This window comes from Aotus nancymaae, unplaced genomic scaffold, assembly GCF_030222135.1.
Source record: "Aotus nancymaae isolate 86718 unplaced genomic scaffold, 86718_ANA_hifiasm-v0.15.2.pri h1tg000117l, whole genome shotgun sequence".
NCBI classification, from domain to species: Eukaryota; Metazoa; Chordata; class Mammalia; order Primates; family Aotidae; genus Aotus; species Aotus nancymaae.
Genome location: NW_026988532.1, coordinates 905,101 through 911,279, shown reverse-complemented (window position 1 = coordinate 911,279; position 6,179 = coordinate 905,101). Strand labels below are relative to the sequence as shown.

General features: G+C 38.4%; 1 non-coding gene across 1 annotated transcript; it reads right to left on the bottom strand.

Annotated features, from left to right (window-relative positions):
* Nucleotides 1–2,316: 2,316 nt before the first annotated feature.
* LOC135272618 (small Cajal body-specific RNA 16) lies at nt 2,317–2,500 on the bottom strand. The gene has a single exon (XR_010340635.1). It is a non-coding gene; the product is annotated as a small Cajal body-specific RNA 16 (non-coding RNA).
* Between the last annotated feature and the right edge of the window lie 3,679 nt (nt 2,501–6,179).

Genomic DNA, 6,179 nt, shown 5'->3' with positions numbered 1-6,179 from the left:
TGTTGAACAATGAGAACACATGGATACAGGGAAGAGAGCATCACACACTGGAGTCTGTTGTGGGGGACTAGGGGAGAGACAGCGGAGGGTAGGAGGTTGGAGAGGGATAACATGGGGAGAAATGCCAGATATAGGTGACGGGGGGATGGAGGCAGCAAACCACATTGCCATGTGTGTACCTATGCAACAATCCTGCATGATTTGCACATGTACCCCAGAATCTAAAGTGTAATAAAAAAAGATATATATATATATATATATATATATATATATATATATATATATGAAATAATAAACTTTCCTCCAGGAAAAAAAAAAGCCAACATTGTCAAAACTGCAGACAAATTGGATAAATAAATAATGAAAACTGCTTACTGGATTTGGCACCTAAGCAGCCATGGGTAACATTCATAGAGCAGTTTCAATTGAGGGAAGGCAGGGGCCTGTAGGAGTGGAAAGAAAGTGGAGAAAGTGAACAGACTTCAGTCTTTCAAGAAGTTTCAGAATGAATAGAAGGAGAAATTCAGGATGGTGAGAAAAGTACTGTTTGTTTTGCAAACTGTGAATGACTGGAGCTTGTTTATAGGTGAGAGGGAAGGAGCTGAAAGAGAGGAAGAAGCTAAAGACACAGGAAAGAAAAGACAGCTGATAGCTGTAGGTCTTGGAGAAGGTGGGAGGGAATGAAAGCCAGAGCACAGGTGACTGGATTAGCCTTAGCTAGGAAGTAGGAGTGTAAAACTCTCCTTCTGGAACAGGGAAAGCAAGCAAGGTCACAGCATGCAGAGATGTTTATAGAAGTAGGGGAAGGGTAGGAAGTTAAGAGCACCCATGCTTGATATGACCTTTGTGAAATAGGAAATAATCTATTAGGAAAAGGTTATATTTTAGAAAATCACTATGATTAAATAGCGTAGTATACACTGAATGAGAAAAGAGTTAAAAGTAGAACACTAATGTAATTGTCTAGGCATGAAGTTATATGGGACTTAAGTGGAGTGATTAGAAATGAGGTTGGAGAAAGAGAGGTGAACATCATGCTTTCTTCTCATATTCTTCTGAAAGTTAGAAGCAGTACTTCTGATAAACAAATCCCAATAGATAATATCCATGCCATGGGACTTGCCACATTACATCAATGTTTAAAGCTATCTAAAACTAGGCCAGCCTCAGTGGCTCATGCCTGTAATCCCAGTATTTTATAATCCTTTGGATATATATCCAGTAATGGGATTGCTGGGTCAAATGGAATTTCTATTTCTAGGTCCTTGAGGAATCGCCACACTGTCTTCCACAATGGTTGAACTAATTTACACTCCCACCAACAGTGGAAAAGTGTTCCTATTTCTCCACATCCTCTCCAGAACCTGTTGTCTCCAGATTTTTTAATGATTGCCATTCTAACTGGCGTGAGATGGTATCTCAATATGGTTTTGATTTGCATTTTTCTAATGACCAGTGATGATGAGCTTTTTTTAAATATGTTTGTTGGCCTCATAAATGTCTTCTTTTGAAAAGCATCTGTTCATATCCTTTGCCTACTTTTGAATGGGTTTTTTTTTTTTTTCTTGTAAATCTGTTTTAGTTCTTTGTAGATTCTGGATATTAGCCCATTGTCAGATGGGCAGATTGCAAAAATTTTTTCACATCTGTTGGTTGCCAGTTCACTCTAATGATTGTTTCTTTTGCTGTACAAAAGCTCTGGAGTTTAATTAGGTCCCATTTGTCTATTTTGGCTTTTGTTGCCAATGCTTTTGGTGTTTTAGTCATGAAGTCCTTGCCTATGCCTATGTCCTGAATGGTTTTGCTGAGGTTTTCTTCTAGGGTTTTTATGATATTAGGTCTTATGTTTAAGTCTTTAATCCATCTGGAGTTAATTTTAGTGTAAGGTGTCAGGAAGGGGTGCAGTTTCTGCTTTCTGCACATGGCTAGCCAGTTTTCCCAACACCATTTATTAAACAGGGAATCCTTTCTGCATTGCTTGTTTTTGTCAGGTTTGTCAAAAATCAGATGGTTGTAGATGTGTGGCCTTGCCTCCGAGGCCTCTTTTCTGTTCCATTGGTCCATATCTCTGTTTTGGTACCAGTACCATGCTGTTTTGATTATTGTAGCCTGTAGTATCATTTGAAATCAGGTAGCATGATGCCTCTGGCTTTGTTCTTTTTGCCTAGGATTGTCTTGGCTATGCGGGCTCTCTTTTAGTACCATATGAAGATTAAGGTGTTTTTTTCCAATTCTGATAATTCACTTCTTTATTGTGGTAAAATATAGAGTTTACCATTTTAATCATTTTACTTATTGTTTGTTTGTTTGTTTTTGTCCTGTTTGCAGTTTCATACATGATCATCAAACTGCTGCTAGGATGTGCACACCTGTTACTGCAAATTCACAGCCTAGGAAAGACTTCTGGGAATTTACTTTAGGTCAGGATTGCGCTGCCTGGTACAAGGCTGCACCCACAACTGAGCAGTTTCAACAACACAGGAGCCTTTCCAAACACCATTTTTTAACCACCTTTAAGTGAACAATTCAGTAGGATTAAGTATATTCACACTTTTGTGCATATAACACTACTATTCATCACTAGACCATTGTCAATGTCCCAAACTGAAACTCTACCCATTAAACAACTCTCAATTACTGACACTCCCACTCCCTGGTAATTGCCATTCTATTTCTGTTTCTATAAATGTGGTTATTCTAGATACTTTATGTAAGTGAAATCATACAATATTTGTCCTTTTGTGCTTGACCTATTTCACTTAACATAATGTCTTCACTTTATCTGGTAAGGCCCTTTTGATTATGGAGAATTTTCTCAGAAAAAAAACACTGAACCTTATCTAAAAATTTCTAGAAATATAGAACAATATTTATTCAATAAATATAGAACAATATTCATTCATGCGTTTAACAAATGTTTATTGATCCCATATTGTGCCAGGCTCTTCTTCTAATAAGCCATTGGCAGGAAATAATAAAGAAATCATCCTAATCTTCTTATCAGACCACAGTTATTCTTCAATCAACATCACTCAAATTATCTGTCTCAGATTACTGACACCACCAGGCACTCACTTCCTGGATTTTCTTATTTTGGCAGTGGCATATCACAGGCTGAAGAGAACAGTGGCAGAGAAACAAAAGAATCAAGCTGGTTTCTTTCATGATAACTCTTGTACATGAAATTTTTGCCACTGTCCCTTCTTTCCAGAAATACTGACACTCAGCTAGCACTAAAAATCACAGAGACAACTGGCCTATATGTTTTACCCTTGTTAATATCTGACTTAACTACATGTTAATCTGTTTTATCCCACACAGGTGCAATGGGCATGAACCATGGTTCTTCCCAACAAAATATCAAAAGATTCACAGAAAAATCTGAGTGTTCAGTTTTTCTTGAAAAGGTAGAAAATCTGGTATTCCTGGACCCATGTTCTCATGTGTCAAGAAATGACTAGGGCCAAGGAATAGCTGTCTCCTGTAGACAAGGTTTTCACCACAGTTCCCATTACTTCATATAGATAGATAGATAGATAGATAGATAGATATTATAGAGAGAGAGAGTTTATATTTGTATACACATATATATAAGTACATATATATGTATATATTTTAAACATCCATTTCTACATATATAAAACTGGATGCTCATTTGTCCATTCACTCATGTAAAGCATCTATTATGGGAAGTCATTGTGTTAAGCATTATGGATTATTAAACATTGTTACTGTACAATTAGCTCCAGGCTCTTTGGGGAAGAACAAAGCAGAAAACAGACATAGCTGACCCTGGTCAGAAAAGCTATCCTGGCTGTGAGGTCATTCTTCCTTAACATAGTGGAAAACAATTCAATCTGCAATATTAGGCTCTATCTAGTTGAGCACTGATTTCTCAGGTGGGGTAGGAATACTAAGAGCAGAAAGACAGAATGTTATGATTCCTGCAAAATCCTGTCATTTGGAATAGGCTTCCCAGATGAGGGCTATACAGGTTCAGTTTCTAGAGAGAGAGGGCTGGCAGATAAAGATATGAGAGTTCTAAAAAGCAAAAAAAGTTGTTGTTGTTATTGGTGGTTTTGAGAGGGGTGTGGTAAGACACTCACTGGTGGGTCTGAAATCACTCCTGCAATTGCTTCCTTTGTCAGGATTTAGCCAAGGAACTGAGCAGGGCTGAGCCTGCAAACTGAAGGTCCTCAGCTCTACACCTGAGCAAGGTAAGGGACTGGTATAACTGACACAGTAGATTTGTGTGTGAACTACTGTGTTACAGAGAGTAGCCCCTGACCTTGGGGAGTCAAGAGGTTTTTCAGAAGTGGCATTTTACCCAGATCTTCAAAGAAAGTCTAACTTTCACATATGAAAGTGGGGATAGACGAACAACCATCTAACAAGTGTGTATTAAGCGTCAACTAAAAACCATATGCTGGGCATATAAAGATGAATAAATGAGGGACCTTGTTTTCAAGTAGCATAAAGTCTAGTAAGGAGAAATATACTAAGTTCATTAGAATGAGTAGAAATTAGTGAAATTAATGCTGAATAAAGTGGCAACATGAAAACAAAAGCAATGAATTCTAGGAGAAGTAAGAGGAGGTTTTTTTTAAAAAAATATAATATGTTATTTATTATTATTATTTATTGTACTTTAGGTTCTGGGGTACATGTGCAAATCATGCAGGATTGTTACATAGGTACATACATGGCAAGGTGGTTTGCTGCCTCCATCCTCCCGTCACCTATATCTGGCATTTCTCCCCATGTTATCACTCCCCAACCTCCCCACCCTCTGCTGTCCCTCCCCTAGCACCCCCAACAGACCCCAGTGTGTGATGCTTCCCTCCCTGTGTCCACGTGTTCTCATTGTTCAACACTCACCTATGAGTGAAAACATGCAATGTTTGATTTTCTGTTCTTGTGTCAGTTTGCTGAGAATGATGGCTTCCAGATTCATCCATGTCCCTACAAAGGAATAGAGAAGTGGGGTTTAAGCTGGGTCTTGGCAGATGTGGAAGAGTTTGCCAGGCAGATTGTAAGAGCATTACAAGCTGATGATAGCATATGACAGAGCATTGAACCTTGAAAATGATTTCAGAGAACTATAAACGACTCATCACTGCTGAAGCCTAAGGTAAGAAATAGGAAGTTATGGAGATAATGCTGCAGAAGGATAGGGACCGAAGAACCTCTGGAAGTTGAAAAGAATGCCAAGTAGTCTGCTGTGGCTGGAATGTAAGATGCATGGGAAAAAATGGTTGTTGCTGAAGTCGTGCAGATAGTATAGAACCAGTTAAAACCAACATGTACTGTGGATCTGTTTTTAACTTTTTAACAGGTATGATCCCCTCAAGAACAGATAATTTCTATGGATCCACTCCCCAGAAACTTACGGAGCATCTTGAATATCTCAGTTTCCATACATTGCTCTCCTGGGGGTTCTCAGGTCTCAGTTAAGAACTGTTGCTTTACAGTAGTGCTTTTGGAGCTTTTATGTAGTGACCTAAATGAAAATGGTAATATTTGGATAATATGCCAGGTTACCGGTAGAAGCTGCTTCAGGTCAGAGGCAATTAACTAGGGTTCTAGCTACTTTCTCCCATCCAGGTGCCTCTGACGCTAAAGTGATGAAATATGTCACTCTTTAACCTATTCTGTTTTCACTCTTCTGAAGATTCTTAAGAAGAAGAGTGAAACTATCAGTGCTACATTTAGAAGGACAATTCCATCATCAATGTAAAAAGTAGACAGGAGGCCATCAGATCAGTTAGAAGCTTTCCTAGAAGAGTATAGGAAAGTGACTACAAAGGCTTGTCATATGTCATTGGTGGTGAGCATAAAAAAGAGGGTATTCTAGAGCTTTTTAAGGCTAGAACCAAGAGACCTGATGCCAGTGGTAGCTTCAGAATTTCTATATACTAGGAATTTAAGGGTTTCGGTTGGGTTAGAAAAAGGACTTTGGTTTATAGCAGCACAATTCACAATTGTGAATATATGGAATCAGTCTAAAAGCCCATCCAATGAATAGATAAAGAAAGTGTGGTGTATATATATATATATACCATGGAATGCTACTCAGCCATAAAAAGGAATGAAATAATGGCATTCACAGCAACCTGCATGGAATTGGGGACCATTATTCTAAGTGAAGTAACTCAGGACTGGAAAACCTAACACCAAAC